This window comes from Salmo salar, chromosome ssa23, assembly GCF_905237065.1.
Source record: "Salmo salar chromosome ssa23, Ssal_v3.1, whole genome shotgun sequence".
Taxonomy (NCBI): domain Eukaryota; kingdom Metazoa; phylum Chordata; class Actinopteri; order Salmoniformes; family Salmonidae; genus Salmo; species Salmo salar.
This window is the reverse complement of record NC_059464.1, coordinates 14,777,812-14,804,412: the sequence shown is the minus strand read 5'-3', so window position 1 is coordinate 14,804,412 and position 26,601 is coordinate 14,777,812. Positions and strand designations below refer to the sequence as shown.

Below are 26,601 nucleotides of genomic sequence, written 5' to 3'. Positions count from 1 at the left end.
CAGGGATTCAGAGACAAATGTTTCCATAGCCACCGTCTCCTCCTGTAACTGAGGATACATGTGTCTCCTGGGAAGTGCCGCATCTACCAGGAGATTTATCGCACAATCCCCCCGTCGATGGGGTGGTAATTTAGTTGCCCTCTTCTTATAGAAGGCGAGAGCCAAATCGGCATATTCTGAGGGGTCTGGACTTTCCACCGTAGTCACAACGATGGAAACCCCCACACACCTCCCTGAGCACTCTCGTGACCACCCCTTGAGAGCCCTCTGTTGCCACGAAATAGTGGGGTCATGACAGGCCAACCAGGGTAAGCCCAGCACCATGGGAAATGCAGGTGAATCAATAAGGAAGAGACTGATTCTCTCCTTATGGCCCTCCTGCGTAACCATGTCTAGTGGAGCGGTGGCCTCCCTAATCAGCCCTGACCCTAATGGTCGACTATCTAGGGCGTGCACAGGGAAGGGCATATCTACAGGAACAAGGGGGATCCCTAAACTATGGGCAAATGAACGGTCAATAAAATTCCCAGCTGCGCCTGAATCTACTAGCGCCTTATGCTGAGAATGCGGGGAAAACTCAGGAAATGAAATAAACACATACATGTGAGCAATAGGGGGCTCTGGGTGAGCCTGGTGCCGACTCACCTGGGGTGACACGATAGTGCCCTGCCTGCTGCCTCCCTGAGGAACCCCCCCAGCACTGACCAGCAGTGTGCCCTCTGCTGCCACAGATGGTGCAGGGATTGGCCCCTCCTCTGGTCGCCCTAAGTGCAGCACCTCCCAACTCCATGGGCATCGGAGCAGAGGTGCTGGGGATGGAACTGACAGGCCCCGATCCGAACGTCCACGGGTAGTCAGCAGGTTGTCCAGCCGGATGGACAGGTTCAGCAGCTGGTCCAATGTGAGGGTGGTGTCTCGGCAGGCCAACTCCCGACGGACGTCCTCGCGCAAACAGCACCGATTGTGATCGATCAGGGCCCTGTCGTTCCATCCCGCGCTGGTGGCCAGGGTCCGGAAGTCCAAGGCGAAATCCTGAGCTCTCCTCGTCCCCTGCCTCAGTTCTCTCACGTCACCCCGCTCCTCCGCTCTCTCCACTGGCTTCCAGTCGAAGCTCGCATCCGCTACAAGACCATGGTGCTTGCCTACGGAGCTGTGAGGGGAACGGCACCTCCGTACCTTCAGGCTCTGATCAGGCCCTACACCCAAACAAGGGCACTCCGTTCATCCACCTCTGGCCTGCTCGCCTCCCTACCTCTGAGGAAGCACAGTTCCCGCTCAGCCCAGTCAAAACTGTTCGCTGCTCTGGCACCCCAATGGTGGAACAAGCTCCCTCACGACGCCAGGACAGCGGAGTCAATCACCACCTTCCGGAGACACCTGAAACCCCACCTCTTCAAGGAATACCTGGGATAGGATAAAGTAATCCTTCTAACCCCCCCCTTAAAAGATTTAGATGCACTATTGTAAAGTGGTTGTTCCACTGGATATTATAGGTGAATGCACCAATTTGTAAGTCGCTCTGGATAAGAGCGTCTGCTAAATGACTAAAATGTAAAATGTAAAAAATGTGGTTCAGACGTTCACCCGCCGCTCGACCCTCAGGCGGGAGGTCGAACACTGCCCGAAAGCGACGGGTGAACTCTGAGTAATGGTCCAACACCGCGTCTCCCTCACTCCATATGGCGTTGGCCCACTCCAGGGCTTTGCCTGAGAGGCAGGAGACGAGGGCGGACACGCTCTCATGCCCCGAAAGAGCCGGGTGGACGGTCGCCAGGTAGAGCTCTAGCTGGAGTAGAAACCCCAGGCATCCGGCAGCAGTCCCATCATACTCCCTCAGGAGCGCGAGTCGAATCCCGCTGGGACTGGGTGAAGGAGGGGTGGACAGTGGGACCGGCTGTAGTGGGGCTGGTGGAGGTGCTGGGAAACCTCCTCCTCTCTCCCAACGATCCATCGTCTGCAGCACGCGATCCATGGCGGTGCCCAGACCTTGCAACATGGTCGCCTGCTGCTGAACACGCTCCTCCACTGCAACAGGGAGAGCGTCTGCTCCTGCTGACTCCATTCTTCGGGTGAGTGATTCTGTAATGGTCCTGTGTGTAGCTGGTGTAAAGTCAGGCGCAGGACAGCAGAATTGAGTAATCAACGTATTTTACTCAAAAAGACAAATATACAAAGTAACATATAGAGCCCACAAAGACGGACCAAACTACAATAAACAATCACTCACAAACACAACATGGGGAAAAGAGGGTTAAATAATAAACAAGTAATTGGTTGAGTGAAGCCAGGTGTGTGAGACAAAGACAGAACAAATGGAAAATGAAAAGTGGCTAGAAAGCCAGTGAAGTCGACCACCGAACGAACAAGGAGAGGGACCGACTTCGACGGAAGTCGTGACACACACACACGCATGCACGCACACACACACACACACACACACACACACACACACACACACACACACACACACACACACACACACACACACACACACACCTCTCTGAAGACAGACGCGCACACACGTACACTTTTTTATCACTCTCTTTCTCTCCTTCCCTCTTTCTGTCTCTCTGGAACACAGACACTTAAATGATGCTCTGTCATGTTATTTACACATCATCAGACGTGTGGGCAGCTGCCCAAAATCCCTGTGGGAATGTAAGGTATATAATCACTCACTGCTGGGCCTCCTTCTGCTGACCATCAGCTTTCACCACTCTAGACTTTAACTCAATAAAGAGAGATCATATGCAATAAAGCTTACATTTAACTCCCAGAGAGGTATTCTCTTTGTCAGTAAAAAAGTTTGGAGCTGGTATATTGCAAACCTCTTGTAGAGTGGACTTTCACGCTCTGTGATGAGTCTGCAACTTTGAGAGTCTAACCTTGTATGAGCAATGCACCTGTGTCTGTTAACCCCCTCTCTCTCTCCCTCTCTCTCGCTCTCTCTCCATCTCTCTCACACACACACACACACACACACACACACACACACACACACACACACACACACACACACACACACACACACACACACACACACACACACACACACACAACTCAATCTCTCCTAGCTTCCTAGTCTTTTTAACAAAGAGTCTCCTCTGGTGGAAATCAGTCAACCTGTTCTCTGTGGACCTTCATTTACTTTTCATTACCTTAGACTGTGTCCCAAATTGCCCCATTTTCCCCATATAGTGCACTACTTTTGACCAGGGTCCATAGGGTTCTGTTGATGTAATAGGATGCCGTTTGGGACGTAGAGTTACACAAAATTCTTATCTAAAGAAACTTACAGTACATTTATACAGAGGAGGATGAAACAACGTTTATATGAGCACTGTATATGTATAAAATCCTTTGGTACCAAGGGCTAGGCTGTGTTGCCCATTGATGTAAAAAATCACAGACTAACAAATGCAAAATGATGCAAGGAAGAACAGAGGGAATTCTAATCAGACAAATTAATCAAGTCAAACAACATCATCACACTCAGTCAAGTGGATCAAAAACCAGCAGCTCCCTCACCTGCTCCTTCTGATTGATAGTCAATACAGTCAATACTCCTTCACGCACGCACGCACACACACACACACACACACACACACACACACACACACACACACACACACACACACACACACACACACACACACACACACACACACTTCACCTGCTCCCTCCTCAGGGCACACACACTAATGGCTCATTAGCCTTGTTACCCAATGACACAAATTAACCAAATACCCACACAGCCACCCGTTGGCTTAGAAAGCACATACAACGTATTAGCACAAAGTAGTACGTCAAAGTACGTTTTTATTTGTGTGTGTGCATGCATGCATTCGTAAGCGTGAGGGTTTTAGTCTCCACTGATTGAGACACTTTTGGAAAACTGACACACAGGCTGCATTTAGACAATCAGATCAGTTCTGACAAAGAGCTGATGTGAAAGCTCTGATGTGATTGGTCAAAATACCAATTAGTGGGAAAAATACCTGAATTGGGCCGCCTGTCTAAATGCAGCCATTCAGACATTTTGTTGGGTTAGTGAAAAATATATATCTGAATTGGTTGTTTTTGTTGTCTGTCTGACTATGGCATTGCAATAAAGAAAGCCATTTATTGAGACCATGCACAAGCCCACAGTAATCTGAGGAGAAATTCGGGACTGTATAGCAGCAGTTAATGAGAAATACCTCAGCAAAAGCCTTGGACTGCCACTGTATTCAGCTGGAATTAATTGTAAGAGAAAGACAACTTCAGAAGTATTTTTATGGTATGAGAGTTGTGCTATGTCATTTTCCAAGAATTCCAGATATAGGCCCATACCCACATACCCCCACGGATATGCGCTCTCTCTCTCTCTCTCTCTCACACACACACACCTTTAAGATCCATTGAATTGGACAATAGAGGAAGTGAGATACTGGCCTTTTTGGTTGATGGGTTAATAATCAACTCTGAAGACAATCAATGCCTTTCAGCCCACTTAAAAAACACTATAGTATACAATGGTATTAATACTATAGTATTCACTGTATTGTTTTTGCGGACTAAAGTCAGCAGAAACACTGCAGTGAATACTGTAGTATTTACTGTAGTAAACTGTACTATACTGTAGTATTTACAGTTAACTATATTTTTTTGATTGATATGATTTATTTAAGTGTTATATAGCTACCGGTGCCTTACAAGACACTACTAAACATAGTATAGTTTTCCATGTACTAAAAACAAAATAACATTTTACAAATTAAACGCATAGAATAATCATCGTAAGCATTGATACCATCTAGCCACACTACACAAACAATACATTTCTCCTTCTCCTCCAGGCACTGTGAACAAACTGAGCAATCTCAAATTTAAATCAAATCAAATTTTATTGGTCACATACACATGGTTAGCAGATGTTATTGCGAGTGTAGCGAAATGCTTATGCTTCTAGATGTGACAGTGCAGCAGTATCTAACAGGTAATATCTAACAATTCCACAACAAACCTAATATCTAACAAATTCCACAACAAAACCTAATACACACAATCTAGTAAAGGAATGGGATAAGAATATATATGTCTAAAATATGTGGATGAGCAGTGACAGAGCGGCTAAGATGCAATAGATAGTAAAGCATAGATAGTGAAGGATAAAGTATACAGTCTATACATATCAGATGAGTAATGTGAGATATGTAAACATTCTTAAAGCGGCATTATTAAAGTGACTAGTGTTCCATTAAAGTGGCCAATGATATCAAGTCTGGAGGTACGCAGCCGCCGCTCTCAGCTAGTGGCCAATCTGATGGTCTTGAGATAGAAAAACAGCTTCTATCTCTCTGTTCCAGCATTGATGTACCTGTACTGACCTCGCCTTCTGGATGGAAGCGGGGTGAACAGGCAGTGGCTCGGGTGGTTATTGTCCTTCATGATATTTTTTGCCTTCCTGTGACATCGGGTGTTGTAGGTATCCAGGAGGGCAGGTAGTTTGCTCCCGGTGATGCGTTGTGCAGACCACACCACCCTCTGGAGACCCCTGTGGTTGTGGCCGGTGCAGTTGCCATACCAGTAGGTATTACAGCCCAACAGGATGCTCTCAATTGTGCACCTGTAAAAGTTAGTGAGGGTTTTCAGTGAAGCCACATTTTTTCAGCCTCCTGAGGTTGAAGAGGCACTTTTGCGCTTCCTTCACCACACTGTCTGTGTGTGTGGACTATTTCAGTTTGTTAGTAATATTTACACCAGGAACTCTTTAGGATAGGGGGCAGTATTTTCACATCCGGATGAAATACGTGCCCATATTAAACTGCCTCCTAATCAAACTCAGAAGCTAGGATATGCATATTATTAGTAGATTTGGATAGAAAACACTCTGAAGTTTCTAAAACTGTTTGAATGATGTCTGTGAGTATAACAGAACTCATATGGCAGGCAAAAACCTGAGAAGAATCTAACCAGGAAGTGAGAATTCTGGTGCTTGTAGTCCTTTCAAGTCATTGCCAATCGAACACACAGTGAGTTAGGGTTCATTTTGCACTTCCTAAGGCTTCCACTAGATGTCAACAGTCTTTAGAAAGTTGTTTGAGGCATCTATAATGAACAGAGAGCGAACAAGAAGGTGGGGAAGTTGGTGACCCAGGGAAGGACATCAGTTCATTGGCACGGCTTCACGTGAGCGGTAGCTGTGTTCAAAAACGTTTTTCAAGACAATGGAATCGTCCGGTTAGAATATTACTGAAGTTTCACGTTATAAAGGCCCTACAGATTGATGCATTACAACGTTTGACATGTTTGAACGAACGTAAATATAACATTTTTGTAACTTTTCGTCATGACATTTTCCGCGCGCTTCCTACACTTGGAGTAGCTAACTGAACACGCTAACGACAAGGAGCTATTTGGACATAAATGATGGAGTTTATCGAACAAAGCAACATTTATTGTGGACCTGGGATTCCTGGAAGTGCCTTCTGATGAAGATCATCAAAGGTAAGTGAATATTTCTAATGCTATTTAATATTTTAATGACTCCAAAATGGCGGGTATCTGTATTGCCTAGTGTATTTTTCTGAGTGCAGTACTCAGATTATTGCAAAGTGTGCTTTCCTCTTGAAGCTTTTTTGAAATCTGTCACAGCGTTAGCATAAAGGAGATGTTCATCTATAATTCTTTGAATGACAGTTTAATATTTTATCAACATTTATGACGAGTATTTTTGTAAATTATTGTGCTGATTCACCGGAGGTATTGGAGGCAAAATATTTTCTGAATGTCACGCGCCAATGTAAAATGGGGTTTATGGATATAAATATGAACTTGATCGAACAAAAAATGCATGTATTGTGTAACGTGATGTCCTAGGAGTGTCATCTGATGAAGATCATCAAAGGTTAGTCCTTCATTTAGCTGTGTTTTAGTTATTTGTGATGCATCTAGTTGCTTGGAAAATGGCTGTGTGGTTATTTGTGTCTATGTACTCTCCTAACATAATCTAATGTTTTGCTTTCGCTGTAAAGCCTTTTTGAAATCGGACAATATGGTTAGATTAACGAGAAGTTTATCTTTAAAATAATGTAAAATAGTTGATTGTTTGAGAAAATGGAATTATGACATTTTGTGGTTTTGAATTTGGCACTCTGCTTTTTCAATGGCTGTTGAATAGTGTGGGACGATAGCGTCCCACCTACCCTAGAGAGGTTAAAACTTTCCACCTTCTCCACTTCTGTCCCGTCAATGTGGATAGGGAGGTGCTGTTTTTGCTGTTTCCTGAAGTCCGCAATCATCTCTTTTGTTTTGCTGACATTGAGTGAGAGGTTATTTTCCTGACACCACACTCCAATGGCCCTCACCTCCTCCATGTATGCTGTCTCATCGTTGTTGGTGATCGAGCCCACTACTGTTGTGTCGTCTGCAAACTTGATGATTGAGTTGGAATCGTGCATGGCCATGCAGTCGTGGGTGAACAGGGAGTACAGGAGGGGCTGAGAACGCACCCTTGTGGGGCCCCAATGTTGAGGATCAGCAGAGTGGAGATGTTATTTTCTACCTTCACCACCTGGGGGCAGCCCATCAGGAAGTCCAGGACCCAGTTACACAGGGCGGAGTCGAGACCCAGGGTCTCAAGCTTAGTGATGAGCTTGGTAGGTACTATGGTGTTGAATGCTGAGCTGCAGTCAATAAACAGCATTCTTACATAGGTATTCCTCTTGTCCAGATGGGATAGGGCAGTGTGCAGGCAATTGCATTGTCTGTGGACCTATTGGGGCGGAAAGTAAATTGAAGTGGGACAGGTAGGATGGAGGTGATATGATCCTTGATTACTCTCTCAAAGCACTTCATGATGACAGAAGGGCAATAGTCATTTTTTTTAATTTTTTTTTTATTTCACCTTTATTTAACCAGGTAGGCAAGTTGAGAACAAGTTCTCATTTACAATTGCGACCTGGCCAAGATAAAGCAAAGCAGTTCGACAACATACAAAAACACAGAGTTACACATGGAGTAAAACAACATACAATCAATGATGCAGTATAAAAAAAAAAAAATAATAATAATATATATATATATATAAGATTATATACAATGTGAGCAAATGATGTGAGATAAGGGAGGTAAAGGCAAAAAAATGCCATGGTGGCAAAGTAAATAAAGTATAGCAAGAAAAACACTGGAATGGTAGATTTGTAGTTTGAAGAAAGTGGTGCAAAGGAGCAAAATAAATAAAATAAATAAAATAAATAAATACAGTAGGGGAAGAGGTAGTAGTTTGGGCTAAATTATAGATGGGCTATGTACAGATGCAGTGATCTGTGAGCTGCTCTGACAGCTGGTGCTTAAAGCTAGTGAGGGAGATAAGTGTTTCCAGTTTCAGAGATTTTTGTAGTTCGTTCCAGTCATTGGCAGCAGAGAACTGGAAGGAGAGACGACCAAAGGAGGAGTTGGCTTTAAGGGTGACCAGAGAGATATACCTGCTGGAGCGCGTGCTACAGGTGGGTGCTGCTATGGTGACCAGTGAGCGGAGATAAGGGGGGACTTTACCTAGCAGGGTCTTGTAGATGACCTGGAGCCAATGTGTTTGGCGACGATTATGAAGCGAAGGCCAGCCAACGAGAGCGTACAGGTCGCAGTGGTGGGTAGTATATGGGGCTTTGGTGACAAAACGGATGGCACTGTGATAGACTGCATCCAGCTTGTTGAGTAGGGTATTGGAAGCTATTTTGTAAATGACATCGCCGAAGTCGAGGATTGGTAGGATGGTCAGTTTTACGAGGGTATGTTTGGCAGCATGAGTGAAGGATGCTTTGTTGCGAAATAGGAAGCCGATTCGAGATTTCACTTTGGATTGGAGATGATTGATGTGAGTCTGGAAGGAGAGTTTACAGTCTAACCAGACACCTAGGTATTTGTAGTTGTCCACAAATTCTAAGTTAGAACCGTCCAGAGAAGTGATGCTGGACAGGCGGGCAGGTGCAGGCAGCGTTCGGTTGAAGAGCATGCATTTAGTTTTACTTGTATTTAGGAGCAGTTGGAGACCACGGAAGGAGAGTTGAATGGCATTGAAGCTCGTCTGGAGGGTTGTTAACACAGTGTCCAAAGAAGGGCCAGAAGTGTACAGAATGGTGTCGTCTGCATAGAGGTGGATCAGAGATTCACCAGCAGCAAGAGCGACATCATTTATGTATACAGAGAAAAGAGTTGGCCCAAGAATTTAACCCTGTGGTACCCCCATAGAGACTGCCAGAGGTCCAGACAGTAGGCCCTCCGATTTGACACACTGAACTCTGTCAGAGAAGTAGTTGGTGAACCAGGCGACGCAATCGTTTGAGAAACCAAGGCTACTGAGTCTGCCGATGAGGATGTGGTGATTAACAGAGTCAAAAGCTTTGGCCAGGTCAATGAATACGGCAGCACAGTATTGTTTCTTATCGATGGCGGTTACGATGTCGTTTAGGACCTTGAGCGTGGCTGAGGTGCACCCATGACCAGCTCTGAAACCAGATTGCATAGCGGAGAGGGTGCGGTGGGATTCGAAATGGTCGGTAATCTGTTTGTTAACTTGGCTTTCGAAGAACTTAGAAAGGCAGTTCAGTTACCTTAGCTTTCTTGGGAACAGGAACAATGGTGGCCATCTTGAAGCATGTGGGGACAGCAGACTGGGATAGGGATTGATTGAATAGGTCTGTAAACACACCCTGTCTGAAACTCAATCAAGATAGTCGTCATTCTTGCTGGTGCCAAAAGTTAAAAAAGTGTTCATAGGGGACAGCATGCGTCGGACCATGAAATAATTGGCATTATACAGTGCTGTGAAAAAGTATTTGCCCCCTTCCTGATTTCTTATTTTTTTGCACATTTGTCACACTTAAATGTTTCTGATCATCAAACAAATGTTAATATTACACAAAGATAACCCAAGTAAACACAAGATGCAGTTATGTGATCATTTTATTTATTAAGGGGAAAAAAGCTATCTGAACATTCATGGACCTATGTGACAAAGTAACTGCCCCCTAAACCTAATAACTGGTTGTGCCACCCTCAGCAGCAACAACTGCAATCAAGAGTTTGTGATAACTGGCAATGAGTCTTTCACATCGCTGTGGTCGAACCCTCAGGAGGTGTCTAACCGTGTATGCTGGCTGACCATCGATGACACGGGGGAAGGGATGGGCCTAGAAACAGAAGACTAAGGATTGTGAGACAAGGGCTTAATCTTGGACACATGAAAAGTAGGGTGAACACGGAGGGTACGGAGTAACTGTAGGCGAGCAGCAGTGGGACTAAGGACTAGAAATGGGGAAGGACCAATGAAACGGGGGGAAAGTTTGTGAGATTCCACCCAGAGGTGGAGGTCCCGGGTGGACAACCATACCCTCTGCTCGACCCGATAGCGGGTAGCGGCCCGGTAGCGACCCGGTAGCGGTCCACTTGTCGACGATAACTGGAGGTGGTCTTGAGAAGAGACGCCCAGACTCTTTTCCAGGAACGCTGAAAGCGGCGGACGAACATCTGGGCTGAAGGTATGTTGACCTCCTCTTCTTGCTCTGGGAAGAGCAGGGGCTGATTCCCCCTTTGAATGCTCCATAGGAGCATTCAAACACTCCATAGAGTGTTCCTGGCATATTCCACCCAGACCAGTTGCTGATTCCAGGTGGTGGGGTTACTGGCAACAAGACACCGTAGTGCCGTCTCCATGTCTTGATTGGCTCGCTCCGACTGGCCGTTGGATTCGGGATAAAACCCAGAAGACAGGCTGGCTGACAACCCGATAAGGGTGCAGAACGCCTTCCAGAATCGGGACGAAAAATGAGGACCCCGGGACGAAAAATGAGGATCCCGGTCCGAGACAATGTCAACCGGGTGTCCATGGATTTGGAAGACGTGCTGCACCATAAGCTTGGCCGTCTCCTTGGCTGAAGTTAATTTAGGAAGAGGGGTGAAATGGGCGGCCTTGGAGAATCTGTCAACCACCGTCAGGATGGTGGTGTTGCCATCTGATGGAGGAAGCCCAGTGGCAAAATACAGGGAAATATGGGACCAGGGGCGATGATGGACAGGAAGAGGCTGTAGGAGGCCAGACGGAGCTTGCCGCGGAGTTTTACTTTGAGAGCACACCGTGCATGCGGTGACGAAGGCCGAGACATCAGGAACCATGGTGGGCTACCAGAAGCATTGACGGAGGAAAGCCAGGGTACGACGAGTACCAAGATGACAGGTAAGCTTGGAGGAGTGAGCCCATTCCATGACCTGAGACCAGGCCAAATCAGGAACGAACATCCAGTTAGTTGGCCCCCCCAGGGTCCGACTGGGAACGCTGTGCATTGCGGACCAGAGCCTCAATTCCCAGAACAACTGAAGCCGCCAAACACGAGGCAGGGAGGATGGTCTCAGATTCAGAGGGTGTGGCAGTGGAACTGTACAGATGGGAGAGAGTGTCTGGCTTCATGTTTTTTGACCCTGGGCAGTAGGAGATGTTGAAATTGAACCTGGTAAATAACAGGGCCCAATGAGCTTGCCTTGGGTTGAGGCGCTTGGCAGTGCAGAGGTATTCTGAATTCTTGTGATCCGTCCATACCAGAAATGGATGTTCCGCCCCTTTCAGCCAGTGTCTCCACTCCTCCAGAGCCATCTTAACCGCTAGGAGTTCCCGGTTCCCAACATCATAGTTCCTCTCCACAGAGTTGAGACGATGGGACATGAAGGTACAGGGATGAAGCTTTTGGTCCTAGACGAATCGCTGGGAAAGAACGGCCCCTACTCACACATCGGAAGCATCAACCTCAACCACAAACTGACGAGTTGGGTCCAGATGGATGAGGGCAGTAGTAAATTGCTGCTTTACATCTCCAAAAGCCTTTTCCGCTGCTGGAGACCATGGGAACGGTACCTTAGGAGAGGTGAATGCAGAGAGGGGAGCCGCCAGGTTGCTGTAGCCCCGAATGAAATGGCAGTAGAAATGTGCAAACCCCAGAAACTGTTGTAGCTGCACCCTGGACATGGGCTGGGGCCAATCCCCCACCACTCTCACCATCTCCGGATCCAGCTGAACATTCCCCTCAGCGATGATGTATCCCAGAAAAGAGACAGTGGAGCGGTGGAACTCACACTTCTCAGCTGAAGGACCTATTAAACATGGAGAATGTGTTCCTGGGCAGAACGAGAGAAAACCAGGATGTCGTCGAGGTAGACAAAAACAAAACGAAATGTCGCAGAGCACATAGTTGACCAGGTTCTGGAAGACAGCGGGCGCGTTGTTGAGTCCAAACGGCATGACTAGGTACTCATACTGTTGAAAGCCATCTTCCACTCGTCTCCTTCGCATATCCCCACAAGGTGGTAGGCATTCCAAAGGTCCAGTTTTGGAAAAGGTAGTAGCCCCCTGGAGAGGTTCGAATGCCGAGGAGAGGAGTGGTAGAGGGTACCAATTTTTAATCGTAATGTCATTAAGTCCCCAGTAATCAATACATAGACACAAGGTCTTGTCCTTCTTCCCCACAAAGAATAATCCTGTGCCGGCAGGAGAGCAAATGCTCCCAAAAGCCAGAGTCCTCAATGTACGCCATGGCCTTGGTCTCAGGACCAGACAGGGAATATAGCCAACCTCGAAGCGGTGTGGTGCCCGGGAGGAGGTCAATAGCACAATCATAAGGACGATGTGGAGGAAGGGAGGTAGCACAAGCCTTGCTGAAAACCTCCAGGAGGGCATGATATTCTGCGGGCACGGCAAAGAGATCCGAGGCCGTACTTAACTCTGGAGGCAGAAGTTCTGGAGAAGGATGTACCGCCTTAAGGCAGTGTGATTGGCAGAACGAGCTCTAACCCAGGATTGAACCCGTAGTCCAGTTAATATCAGGGTTGTGCTTCTGGAGCCAGGAAAATCCCAAAACAGGGATGTGACGGGACTCAATGAGGAGGAGCTGAATTGACTCACTGATTCCCAGATACCCGCATATTAATGGGAACTGTGCTGTGCGTGACTCTTCCAATGGAGCGGCCGTCCAGCACCCTGGCATCCATGGGAACAGAAAGGAGTTGAGTAGGGATTCTTAGTTCTGATACCAGGGTAGCGTACATGAAACTCTCATCTGCCCTAGAGTCAATAAGCACCCAGAGAGACTTAGACTGGTCTCCCCACAGCAAGCTCACATAAAGGAGTTCAGGTAATGGGACTTAGAGGGTTCCCAGTCAGGCTCACCAGAGTACCTGTACCTACTAAGGCTTCAGGTCTCTTCACTGGGCAGGTGGCTATGTAATGCCCTACAGCACCACAATACAGACAACTTTTGGAGCTTAGCCTGCATGAACGTTCCCTAGGCGATAATCTAGCTCTTCCCAGTTGCACAGGTTCCGGTGTATCAGGCTCACCCGTCATCGAGGATTCCCGAGAGAGCTCGGGTGGCTTTGGATCCTCTCGGAAAAACAGCCTTTGGGGATTTCCGGATTCATTTGAAGCTGAGTGAGCCACTGCAGATGAACGAGTGTGACCTAGGCCAGACCTCCTCTCACTCCTGCGTTCCCTTAGACGTCCATTAATTCTAATGGTGAGGGTGATGAGGGAATATAGGTCCACCTGTAATTCCCGAGCAGTTAGCTCATCTTTTATCACCTCAGATAATCCGTGAAGGGAGGCATCAAAAAGGGACTCCAGATTCCAGGCACTCTCGGTGCCCAATGAGCAAAAGTCAACAACGTAGTCTGCCACACTACGGGAGTCTTGGCGTAATTCAAATTTTTCGGGCCGCCCCTCTCCCGGTTACCGGAGAAGAGAACACCTTCCTCAACTCTGCCATGCAATCCTCCAGATGACGACAAATGCTTGATTGTTGCTCCCAAACTGCCGTAGCCCAGGAGAGCGCCCATCCCGACATTAGCGTAATAATACACGGTATCTTTGATCGGTCTGAAGGATACAAAGATGGCTGCAGTGCAAAAATAAGGGAGCACTAAGAAAACAAACCCCGGCAGGTACCAGGATCCCCCAGAATATCACACCGGAGGAGGTAAGCGGGGTTCTCGGGGAGCCGGTGTAGGCTGTACAAACTCACCACTAATAAACTCAGCAAAAAAAGAAACGGCCCTTTTTCAGGACCCTGTCTTTCAAAGTTAGTTGGATTTTTACAAATTAACCTCTTGGGGCTAGGTGGGACGCTAGCGTGCCACCTGTGGTGCACTCCATCAACAGCAGGTGCATTTCAAGAGCGGCAAATTTGAATCCAAATAAATGTCAAAATTCAAATTTTTCAAAAATACAACTATGTTACACCATTTGAAAGATAAACATCTCCTTAATCTAACCACGTTTTACGATTTCAAAAAGGTTTTACGGCGAAAGCATAAATTTAGAGTATGTTAGGACAGTACATTTACAAGAGTTGTGTGTAATGTTTTGTCAAGTCAAAGACAGGGTCACCAAAACCATAAAACCAGCTAAAATGATACACTAACCTTTTACAATCTCCATCAGATGACACTCCTAGGACATTATGTTAGACAATGCATGCATTTTTAGTTCTATCAAGTTCATATTTATATACAAAAACAGCGTTTTACTATGGCATTGATGTTGAGGAAATCGTTTCCCTCCAATAACCGGCAGTCAAGTCAGCGTCACAAATTAAATAATTAAAATTAGAAAACATTGGTAAAATATTATATTGTCATTTAAAGAATTATAGATTTACATCTTTTGAACGCAATCAACTTGCCAGATTTAAAAATAACCTTACTGGGAAATCACACTTTGCAATAATCTGAGCACTGTGCCCAGAAAAATACGCGTTGCGATACAGACTAGACGTCATGTTGGGGAGATCTAAAATCGAAAATACTATGTAAATAATCCATTACCTTTGATTCTCTTCATCAGATGTCACTTCCAGGTATCACAGGTCCATAACGAATGTAGTTTTGTTCAAAAAAGCTCATCATTTATGTCCAAAAATCTCCGTCTCGTTAGCACATGATGTAAGCCAGCCGGACTTCCGTCATGAACGAGGGGAAAAATATATTTCCGTTCGTTCAAACATGTCAAACGTTGTATAGCATAAATCATTAGGGCCTTTTTTAACCAGAACATGAATAATATTCAAGGTGGACGAATGCATAGCCTTTTATAACGTATTGGAACGAGGGTACCCAACATGAAGTAGCGCGCCAGGTGTCTAATGGGACATCACCGTTCCATGGCTCTTGTTCGGTCAGATCTCCCTCCAGAAGACTCAAAACACTTTGTAAAGGCTGGTGACATCTAGTGGAAGCAATAGGAAGTGCCAAAATATTCCTAAACCCCTGTGTTTTTCAATGGGAGAGGTTTAAAGTCAATACAACACATCAGGTATCCACTTCCTGTCAGAAAATGTCTCAGGGTTTTGCCTGCCAAATGAGTTCTGTTATACTCACAGACACCATTCAAACAGTTTTGGAAACTTTAGAGTGTTTTCTATCCATATATAATAAGTATATGCATATTCTAGTTACTGGGTAGGATTAGTAACCAGATTAAATCGGGTACATTTTTTTTATCCAGACGTGCAAATGCTGCCCCCTAGACCCAACAGGTTAACTTCACAGATCTTCATTGTAAAGGGTTTAAACACTGTTTCCCATGCTTGTTCAATGAACAATAAACAATTAATGAACATGCACCTGTGGAACAGTCGTTACCCTCTTACATCTAGACGTTCCGCTAGCGGAACACCTGCTCCAATATCCAATGATGGGCGTGGCGCGAAATACAAATTCCTCTAAAATCCGAAAACTTCAATTTTTCAAACATATGACTATTTTACAGCATTTTAAAGACAAGACTCTTGTTAATCTAACCACACTGTCCTATTTTAAAAAGGCTTTACAACGAAAGCAAAACATTAGATTATGTCAGCAGAGTACCCAGCCAGAAATAATCAGACACCCATTTTTCAAGCTAGCATATAATGTCACAAAAAACAAAACCACAGCTAAATGCAGCACTAACCTTTGATGATCTTCATCAGATGACAACCCTAGGACATTATGTTATACAATGCATGCATGTTTTGTTCAATCAAGTTCATATTTATATCAAAAACCAGCTTTTTTACATTAGCATGTGACGTTCAGAACTAGCATACCCCCCGCAAACATCCGGTGAATTTACTAAATTACTCACGATAAACGTTCACAAAAAACATAACAATTATTTTAAGAATTATAGATACAGAACTCCTCTATGCACTCGATATGTCCGATTTTAAAATAGCTTTTCAGTGAAAGCACATTTTGCAATATTCTCAGTAGATAGCCCAGCCATCACGGCTAGCCATTTAGACACCGACCAAGTTTAGCCCTGATCAAACTCCGATTTACTATTACAAAAGTTTCATTACCTTTGTTGTCTTCGTCAGAATGCACTCCCAGGACTGCTAGTTCAATAACAAATGTTGGTTTGGTCCAAAATAATCCATCGTTATATCCAAATTGCGGCGTTTTGTTCGTGCGTTCCAAGACACTATCCGAAATGGTAAATCAGGGTCGCGAGCATGGCGCAATTCGTGACAAAAGATTTCTAAATATTCCATTACCGTACTTCGAAGCATGTCAACCGCTGTTTAAAATCAATTTTTATGCCATTTTTCTCGTAAAAAAGCGATAATATTCCGACCGGGAATCTCCGTTTAGCTAAACAGAGGAAAGAAAACAAAGCTTTCGGTCGACGCGGGCACGAGCCTGAGTCTCATAGTACTGTAACCAGCCACTACCCAAACGCGCAACTTTGTTTCAACCAGAGCCTGCAAAGCCACGATTCAGCATTTTGCCGCCTTCTGAGAGTCCATGTGAGCCGTAGAAAGTGTCACGTAAGAGCAGAGATCCCCTGTAATAGATAAAGATAATCAACAAGGCCAAGAAATGGTCAGACAGGGTACTTCCTGTACAGAATCTTCTCAGGTTTTTGCCTGCCAAATGAGTTCTGTTATACTCACAGACACCATTCAAACAGTTTTAGAAACTTTGGAGTGTTTTCTATCCAAAGCTAATAATTATATGCATATTCTAGTTTCTGGGCAGGAGTACTAATCAGATTAAATCAGGTACGTTTTTTATCCGTCCGTGAAAATACTGCCCCCTATCCATAACAAGTTAAGTTTGATGAAAATAAACACAGTTGGCAGTGATAGGACATTTCTTTTTTTTGCTGAGTTTAGAAAAAAGGTTACAGGGTGGTTGGGGGTTCTCAGAGGCGGCAGGCTGCCTATGAGCTAACTCCCTGATTTTCTCCATAATAGCCTTAAATCCTTGGTCGTGGCATTCCATCAGGGAACAAAGCCCTTCCAGAAGGTCATGTAGTAGCTCCTCATGCCTCCAAATGGTGACTCCCTGCAGGGAGACAGTGTGGCGGAGCTGGTCCAAGTCTGCTGGATCTGTCATGGCCAGTTCGTACTGTAAGGGCACAAGGTGAGACCCAGATGCAGACACGGGACGCAGATTGTTTGAGTCTCTGATATTTATTAGAATCCAAAAAGGTTAGGCAAGAGAATGGTTGTGGACAGGCAAAAGATCAAAACCAGGCCAGAGTCCTGGCGGTACAGAGTGGCAGGCAGGCTCGAGGTCAGGGCAGGCAGAATGGTCAGGCAGGCAAGTACAGAGTCCAGACAGGCAAGGGTCACAACCAGGGGGACTAGCAAAAACAGAGCGCTGGAGAAAGCGGGAGAACAGGAAAAACCACACTGGTTGACTTGACAAACAAGACGAACTGGCAACATACAAGCAGGGAACACAGGAATAAGTACCCAGGCACTAATGAGGAAAACAGGTGACACCTGGGAGGTGGGTGGAAACAATCACAAAGACAGGTGAAACAGATCAGGGCGTGACAGATAGGTTATTTGGAGGTTTTTGACTAACTTTCGTAAAACGTTCACTGAATGTTTCAATAAGACTTTTATTAACACTGCTAGCTTACTTGGGGTTAACTTTTTTAAAACTCAAGCACTGATAGGACACATGGAAATTCATTTTCTTAGGCATTAATCATGCAAACACATGTATTTTTTATTGTGACACAGCATCAGTGAGATTCAAACCTATAATCGTCTGTTCTCTATCCAATGAATTAGTACCCTGTGCCACAAGGATGGATTTAGCATGCCATGTTTTTTCACGCATACAAAGCTGTTCATTTTAGTCTATTTAACATATCCCATTTCAAAGGAAACATGCACGTCTATGATCAGGTTTGACCAATTAGTGGTTGTGGCCAACACAGCTGAACACACTTAAAAAGATAGAGGATAGAGAGAGTTTTGTTGATGCTGAGAACAGAATATATATGTTTTTTACATTCTTAGAACATTCTCTGAACATTACTAAAGGCGTGTTGTGTTTTTTATGGAACATTCTCTCTTAACGTTCTCTGAACTATTTGAGAACATTACCAATGTCGAACAATACCAAAACTGAAATGAAATGTAACCATGTTTGAACTTTTAAAGTAATGAAATACAAAGATACAAAGTTCCTTAACTGTGCTGAGAATGTTCCAAATCCAAGCAACTATCCTGCAGCATTCCCATAAAATTGTGGGAAGGTTGTATGCAAAATAACCATAGGACAACCACTGTCTCACTCAGCTCTAAGAAACATAGGGTCCTCAGAACGTTATGTGCTAGCTGGGGATATAGTAGGAACCTACACCAATAAGATGCATCCTGTACTGAAGAAGATTCTATTTTGTGGTTGTGTCGATAATACAGTATGCGACTAGGAAGGGAGGTGGAGGTTTGAACGGAGGAAGGAAAGGATAGGAGAAGAAGTAGATTTGAATGGAATGGACTCAATGGATGTGTGAATATTGTACTGTATACTACTGTACTCTACTGTACTCTGCTGTATTGCAGTCTACTGTGTACTGAGTGAGACATAATAAAAGACACGACAGAGGTAGTTAACAGGGGACAGAAGTATACTGAACCCTCAACTCAACCCTATTCTCCCAGTTTACCTTCACACACTGCCCCTCCCCTGTTCCCACTAAGAGCTTTCTTCACCTTGATGAGATAAAACCCATCAATAGGAATCTCATTGTCTCGCTGACGCCACATCACTGACTGGTAGCAGGGAAATGATTTATCATTTAAGTGCATGAAGGCATCTTTACACACAGTAATTCAGTTTGATGTGTTTGCCCTTTGTGGCGCAGCTAACATCTTTAATTTTCTCAAGCTGTCGCATCCATTATAGCATTGAAATGGAATTGTTAGAGAATTTCCAGTCATCTGGTGATTTTCAGTACCTATGCTGTTCTCTTTGAAGTAGAAAGAAGAATCGATATAAGTTTAAATATTAGACATGCAAAAAACAGAACGTAAGCAGAATCCGTGTGGATGAGGCAAGGTAGACCAACAAGATGTGACTGGTCTGTGCCATATCTGATCTTGTGAAGGCTACTGGACATGCACATGGATTAATCATTCATAGACAACATCGGCCTGAACTTGTGAAGACCTTTGGACAGGAACATTAGATAACCAGTTATAGGCACCATTAGACCTGCAGTAGGAGTGTGCATGTCATGCCACCAATATAATCTATGCCCCAATGTCTGAGCCAATAAGAGAATGGAAACTAAGAAAGACAACAAGATTCATAAAGTGGAGTGATGATGTTATGTAAGGGTAAGACTGTATAAAAGCCAAGTACTAAGAATGGAGAGTCAGTTCTTCCATGGAATGGCTCGGCTTTGTTACTGTTTGCAATAAAGTCTATTTGAATTCACAAGCTCCGGTATCTGAGAAATATTTGATTCAATATTTCCACGACAGAATCAGGAAGCAGCAGACACAATGGGTGCGTCTGAAATGGCATCATTTTTACTGTAGTGCACTACTTTTAACCAGGGCCCATAGGGCTCTGGTCAAAACAAGTTCACTGTACAGGGAATAGTGTGCCATTTGTAATGTAACAGTGCTATTGTTGGACTTGCCGCCAAATGCACTGTGCACGCCTCATGAGAAGGGAGAGAAGAGAGAGACATGTTTAACACAGAAATTATCTCAGAATAGAAGCACTGGGATATATTGTTTTCTGGGTCTAACGGAGCAGAATGTCAGAAGTGTGAGTGCATGTGACACACTCTCTCACATCCTCCAACACAAACCTGGGTTCTGTTCATTAGTTGATGCAACGGAATATGTTTTAAAGTGCTTGGCAATAGAAACAAAGAATGAGTGTGTGACGATGTGCCTATGAGCCATCACCATGTCGGGACACTTTCCTCCATTTCTCCCCACACAACTGGACTGACTGTTTGGTACAACCACCCCCTCCTCGCTCTATATCTATCTCTGTGACAGTGTGAACGTGTTAATAACACTGCTCTTTCTCTCTACTTCTTTTGGATACTCAACTCCTTCTATATATTTCTCTCCTCTGTTGTCCCTTCTACCTCCCACCCATTCCCATCCACCCTCTCACTCCCCACCCTCTCTCTCCTTGTCTCTCCCTCCCCACACTTTATCTGTCTCTCTCCCTGTGTCCCTCCACTTTCTTTTCCTCTCTCTCTCCCACTCTCCCTTTCTCTCTTTCTTTCTCTCTCTCCCTCCAGTTCCCTCAAATGTCTTTCCATCTTATTCCCTATATCTATCTCCCCTATATCTCTATCCTCTTCTCTGTCATAGAGCCTTAGTGTCTGTCTCTGTTATCTCTAGTTTCTGCAGGCTGTCTGGGCTGCTATGGTTCAGCAGGCTGTACACAGTACAGGGAGGTCTAGCTGAGCCTAGTCACACATGAGAGAGTGAGTGATTTGTCCTCCATAGCCCTTGTTCATTAAAACAGATTAAGAGATAGCATTAACATACAGCACTAACATTGACTGTCGTTACCGTAAGTGTGCTAATCACAGCAAAGGCCATTGTTTGTTTTGACTTGGTTAAGTAGGCTTTGTGTGTGTGTGTGTTTGGCCTATCACGGCACTGACGATGAATGTAAATAAAGTGGGTCTCAGGCTCACATTGGGCATGTGTCCCAAATGGCACCCTATTCCCTGTGTAGTGCACTACTTTTAACCAGGGCTTATATGGCTCTGGTCAAAAGTAGGGCACTATGTAGCGAATAGGGTGCCATTTAGGATGCAATATTTTATTCCCATGCGATCTCAATGTCACCTGGCCTCTGTCACTTTGTCACACAGACAGAATGAGAGTATATTTAAGCAATCAGGAGAGTATCCTGTTACTACAGAGACTGGATAAAGACAGAATAAAACAAGCATGTGCCCGCTTTTAGACCAGGATATATTTGTCCCAGATGGCACCCTTTTCCCTATTTAGTGCGCTATACTTTTAACCAGGGCCCATAGGGCTATGGTCAAAAGTAGTGCACAATATAGGGAATAGGTTGCTATAGTATTTGGGACGTTACACAGACCTCTGCTTTGCTAGCTGTAATATAATGATGTCTAAAGGAAACTAGTTTGATGCCGATTCTTTCCTTCCACACAGTGGCTCCTACTGCAAAACTCTGAACAAAACACAATGTACCTACTCTAAACTGTGTGATGATTCTTCCAACCACGCACCCAGACAAGTTTAGATTTCTTTTGAAGTTTAGCTTTCTTTCATTGCACCTAAACAAGTTGAGCTCTCTTAAAAAGTCAACCATATCTCTACTCCACCTCAGGGCCAATTGCACCAACTGTTCCTACATATTTATGAGGTGTAAAACAAAAGAAGCAGGCCCGGATCTCACCCCGAGCCATGGAGAGAAGTTATAAAACAAACCACAAACTAGCACTGTTTCCTCAACAGCTTTTGATGCAGATACCCTGCCAAAGGGTTGGATATGGGGAAATGTGTTTGTGCGAGAGAATGTGTGAGGGGCGCTTGTGTATTTCTGTGAACAGGGAATCGATTTATATACTGTATGTAGAGATAAGTGTGCATGTGTGTGTTTCTGTTTGTGTGTATCCCTGTGTGTCTGCGTTTGTGTGTGTGTGCGTGCATTTGTGTGTGTGTGTGTGTGTGTGTGTGTGTGTGTGTGTGTGTGTGTGTGTGTGTGTGTGTGTGTGTGTGTGTGTGTGTGTGTGTGTGTGTGTGTGTGTGTGTGTAGGCTGGCTGGAGGGCAGCGGAAACCATGCAACAGAAAACTTTTAAAGTGCTTTGCAATGGAAAACAAATAAGTTGTGTTTCTTATTGCACAAGTTCAGGTAATTCCTCCCTGTTTCTCTGTTTCAGGACATTTTCATCCATTTATTGCCTGCTCAAAAGCACCCAGGTTGAGAGGTTGAAGACATAGTGAGAGGTGAGAGGAGGATAAGAGGATGAAAGGAACAGAGCAGAAAAAGAGAAAAGAAAACACAGGTAAATTATGCATCAGCTGCCTCACTTTAACAAGGAAGACTGTAGGAGATGTAGTCTGTAACAAGTTTCCAAGCAACGGGGGAAAAAGAGGAATAATATTTGTCTAGATAAAAGTTGGGCTGGTGACGTTATAATTTATGACACTAGAGGCCATGACATCGCTCTGCCTAATGATCAAAGACAAGCTAACAAGCAACCCAATCAGTCAGTCAGGGACTTGTGGGATGCAGTAGTCACACAATGTAGCTTTGCTAGTTTACATTAATACAGGGTTAACATGGGGGTTGCTAACACAGTGCAAGATCCATTGAAAGGATGGGGCTAATGTAGAGGATGGCTAAGTCTTGCCTGAGACTCAGAAATGCCTTGCCATTGAATATCATTGAAATCCACTCAACCAAGGCCCGCCAATAGAGCTATTTTTACTGTATATTCCCTCCTTTACTTTATATTCTCTGAGTCCTACTCAACTTACACTAAAATAAAGTTGTGTAAGATTGTCGAAGAGAGTGTGTGGATTGAGTTGGAAATTGAGAGAGATCGATATCATAAAGAGAGCGAGAATTTGGAAAATATGACTTATGCATTGAAAATTGGTTTTTATTAGGTCTGTGCAAATGTCATTGATTCACTGTGTATTCTCATGACTTATGATTAACTAGTAGAAAAGCTCACACAACAGAAGAACCCATTGACTATGTCCCAAATTGCACCTGACTCTTTTCTATATGTGTGGCGGCCCAGAAGAACCTGTCAGATGTCCAGCCACCCATTGTTGGCAAAATGGAAATAAAATGCCAGGAGTGAAAATGACTGGCATGTGTAATTGATATGTGTAATGAATAATATACTTTGAACCCTTTACTTTCTTGTGGTGTATAAATAGTATGTGTTTACAAGTCTTAAATATGTCAATTTAATTGTTTTGACATGTTAGCAAAAGTGAAACTGTTCACGTTCGGTGCCTGGCTAGCCAACTGACAGCTCCCGTCTTGGCCTAGGCTACATTGTGAAATGAAGCTGATTGTGATATTAATAGGATAATTGGCCCTTTCTAGTAAGATAACTTATGGTACAAGAGTGAATATTATTGGCTACTATTAACTATGTAGTCTATCGACAGATCAGATAGAAGAATTTTTCCATCTCAATACGATAGCTCATTTGTACAGTCGCAGAGCATACAGCCAGCTCAGCTGCCGGTCTCTGCAGCCCGAGCTGCAAAATGTCACGTTTGTTGGAATGAATGTCGGACCAAGGCGCAGCGAATGTTGAGTTCCACATTATTTATTAGAAAGTGAAACTAAGCAAAGACAAAAACAAATAAACTAACAACGAACCATGACTACAGCGAATGCTACGTGCAATAACTCAAATCAATATCCCATAACCCACAGGTGGAAAAAATACTACTTAAGTATGATCCCCAATTAGAGACAACAGTAGCCAGCTGCCTCTAATTGGGAATCATACCAAACACCCAAACATAGAAAAACTAAACTAGAACCCCACATAGAAAATAATAACTAGAAAACCCCCCAGTCACACCCTGACCTACTCTACCATAGAAAATAAGAGCTCTCTATGGTCAGGACGTGACACAAAATATCTTATTCACACACATGAAAGGATGATGTAAAGATATTACAGAAAGAATTGCCAGTTCCCTGCAACTAGGCTATGTATCAACAGATCAGAGCGCAGAATGATTCAAATTTTCCATCTCATTATGAAGTTGATAGGGATAAGGGGAGTTTATCCGCGATTGCTTTCCTAGCCTAACTGAAAGCTAAATCCATGAGGCTGGCCCAAATTAAATCATAGCCTATGGAGATGACAGACAGGGATCAAAAGGCAAACATTGATGTATATTTTGTACCCTACCTCATGTTAAACGATAGCCTACCCTACTCATTAGAAATGAGAGACATTTCAGTTACCCTGTCCTAATTCACATTTAATATTCCTGCATTTGTCAGCCTCCTCCCAATGATCAAAGCATAGGCGTTGGATTATATGCTATCCTTTATCCCAGTTAAAGTATTATCTATAAATCTTTTAAATGAAAAGTAATTACGGAGAAACTGCCGGCATCCGCTTCTTGTGAATATGGTTAAAGTATTCAGCTGCATGTCCCGCTGCACGTCTCCCCCTCCCTCGAGCTTCCTGCCGTGTCCGAAATGAAGACATCAACTTCCAAATTGACAGCCGTCAATCATTAGAATGGCAGCCTTTTCAGATAGTGAAGTTGCTCATTGTTTAAACAAATGACATCTAATTCATGTGAAAACATTGCCAGTGGTTCTGACTTGGCAGAATTGATTAATTGTCACGCCCGGACCTTAGATTGCCGTTTATTTTCTCTTTTTTGGGTTAGGTCAGGGTGTGATGTGGGGTGGGCATTCTATGCCATTCTATGTTTTCTATTTCTTCGTGTTTAGCCAAGTATGGTTCATAATCAGAGGCAGCTGTCTATCATTGTCTCTGATTAGGAATCATACTTATGCAGCCCTTTTTCCCCCTCCTTCTGTGTGGGATCTTATTTTTTTTTGCACAGCTCAGTTTAGCATGCAGAACGTGACGGTCGTTTTTCCTTTGTTTATTGTTTTGATTTAGTGTTCTGAGTTAAAATAAATTTATCATGAGCACTCACCACGCTGCACTTTGGTCTCCTCATTATGACGATCGTCACATTAATTATTATTTCACAAGCGGTCCTGCTTCTGCTGCTAAAGAAGCCGATGAGAGAGGATGTCAGTGACAGCATTGAAAGTGACACTGATGGTCCTTCTTTCCAAAAAATGGCATTTGACCAATTCAGATGAAGAAAACAATATGACTGACAGTGAACAAGGTAAACAAATGAAACAGTTATGAACAGATCTGGGAGATGATGTGTGGTAAGTGATTGAGCTAACATATGACTAGACAGCAGTCCTCAGCAGTTTCTTCAGGAACGTGATGGGGATAAAAAAATAACCAACATTTTCATTTCACACAGGGCTCAGGGTCTGTGAAGATCCAGAAGTTTGCAGACAGTGACATCACACAGCAAAGTCTGCTTAAAGATGAAGAGCCACCTGTGAGACAAATGCTTTCAGTAATTGTTCCAAAAGGATTGGATGCAAAACGTCAATGGTATCTCTATGATGAGAAGGCCTTCACTGCTGAAGAGTGTAGGGACATCCCCACCCCTTTCCCATCAGTCCCTAATCCTGGGAGGATGGCTTACTTTGAGGACTCTGACTGACTCTGAAAATAATTCAGTAACTTCGCACGCACACACACACACACACACACACACTAACAACTTAAAGAACTCAAGTAGATCTAGGCCTACAGTAATGTTTAGCAGTTACATAATTTAAATACAAATCTGAACTGTCATTATAAATTGTAAATATAGTATTATAAACTGGGTGTGTCAAGCCCTGAATGCTGATTGGCTGAATATACACTGCTCAAAAAAATAAAGGGAACACTAAAATAACACATCCTAGATCTGAATGAATGAAATAATCTTATTAAATACTTTTTTCTTTACATAGTTGAATATGCTGACAACAAAATCACAAAAATAATCAATGGAAATCCAATTTATCAACCCATGGAGGTCTAGATTTGGAGTCACACTCAAAATTAAAGTGGAAAACCACACTACAGGCTAATCCAACTTTGATGTAATGTCCTTAAAACAAGTCAAAATGAGGCTCAGTAGTGTGTGTGGCCTCCACGTGCCTGTATGACCTCCCTACAACGCCTGGGCATGCTCCTGATGAGGTGGCGGATGGTCTCCTGAGGGATCTCCTTCCAGATCTGGACTAAAGCATCCGCCAACTCCTTGACAGTCTGTGGTGCAACGTGGCGTTGGTGGATGGAGCGAGACATGATGTCCCAGATGTGCTCAATTGGATTCAGGTCTGGGGAATGGGCGGGCCAGTCCATAGCATCAATGCCTTCCTCTTGCAGGAACTGCTGACACACTCCAGCTACATGAGGTCTAGCATTGTCTTGCATTAGGAGGAACCCAGGGCCAACCGCACCAGCATATGGTCTCGCAAGGGGTCTGAGGATCTCATCTCGGTACCTAATGGCAGTCAGGCTACCTCTGGCGAGCACATGGAGGGCTGTGCGGCCCCCCAAAGAAATGCCACCCCACACCATGACTGACCCACCGCCAAACCGGTCATGCTGGAGGATGTTGCAGGCAGCAGAACGTTCTCCACGGCGTCTCCAGACTCTGTCACGTCTGTCACGTGCTCAGTGTGAA

The 26,601-nt window shown here is 44.3% G+C and overlaps 1 long non-coding RNA gene across 1 annotated transcript; it reads left to right on the top strand.

Annotated features, from left to right (window-relative positions):
* The first annotated feature begins 17,663 nt into the window (after positions 1 to 17,663).
* On the top strand, positions 17,664 to 25,902 carry LOC123729853 (uncharacterized). The gene is made up of 3 exons (XR_006761530.1): positions 17,664 to 17,802; positions 22,206 to 22,331; positions 25,333 to 25,902. It is a non-coding gene; the product is annotated as an uncharacterized lncRNA (long non-coding RNA).
* Positions 25,903 to 26,601: the final 699 nt, after the last annotated feature.